The sequence below is a fragment of the Octopus bimaculoides genome, chromosome 11 (assembly GCF_001194135.2).
Source record: "Octopus bimaculoides isolate UCB-OBI-ISO-001 chromosome 11, ASM119413v2, whole genome shotgun sequence".
NCBI lineage: Eukaryota > Metazoa > Mollusca > Cephalopoda > Octopoda > Octopodidae > Octopus > Octopus bimaculoides.
Genome location: NC_068991.1, coordinates 20,561,703 through 20,562,472, shown reverse-complemented (window position 1 = coordinate 20,562,472; position 770 = coordinate 20,561,703). Strand labels below are relative to the sequence as shown.

The following is a 770-nucleotide window of genomic DNA, read 5'->3' as shown; positions in this document are numbered from 1 at the left end:
CCTAAACTATGGATTCACATTAAATTCTTTAAAGCTTGCATTATCAGACAACAAAATATTTGCTATTTACAGTTGGGAAAATATTTTCAAAAATAAACGCTAATGAACAAACTGAATGTAAAAATGTAGAAATGACTATTTTTTTTTTCTTTTTTAGCCTTTGGGTTAATTTTACTTAATTTTTACTTAAATTGCTATTATGTAATTAAAAAAAAAATATATAAATTTGTAATATCAAATTTTTAATGTGTATACCACTCTCTCCACCCAGAATACACACGTCTGGAGTTCCTTCTGGCATCGTTGCTGTGTTTCCACCTACCAACCCCCACCTCACTCAACCGCATTGAACACGAGACTTACTCTACTCGGTCGTTCGACTTGCTAGAAATCGCAGCCAAATTTTTTTATCTCAAATGACGTGCTGCAATCTAAAGGAATGGGCATGTTTGATAATATGGACCCGAAGTATGAGGTCTGGGTATAAGATGAGATGGTCAAGATTGGAATGTCTTTGATCGTCAGTCAGCAGAAAGAGAACGGAACGTTAAGATTAAACAACATAGGCGTAGGAGTGGCTGTGTGGTAAGTAGCTTGCTAACGAACCACATGGTTCCGGGTTCAGTTTCACTGCGTGGCACCTTGGGCAAGTGTCTTCTACTATAGCCTCGGGCCGACCAAAGCCTTGTGAGTGGATTTGGTAGACGGAAACTGAAAGAAGGCCGTCGTATATATGTATATATATATATATATATATATTTATATATATA

The 770-nt window shown here is 36.4% G+C and overlaps 1 protein-coding gene across 2 annotated transcripts in view; it reads right to left on the bottom strand.

The window, feature by feature from the left end:
- Positions 1–770, bottom strand: part of LOC106869243 (uncharacterized) — a 107,537-nt gene that overhangs the window by 99,629 nt on the left and 7,138 nt on the right. The window lies entirely within an intron of this gene.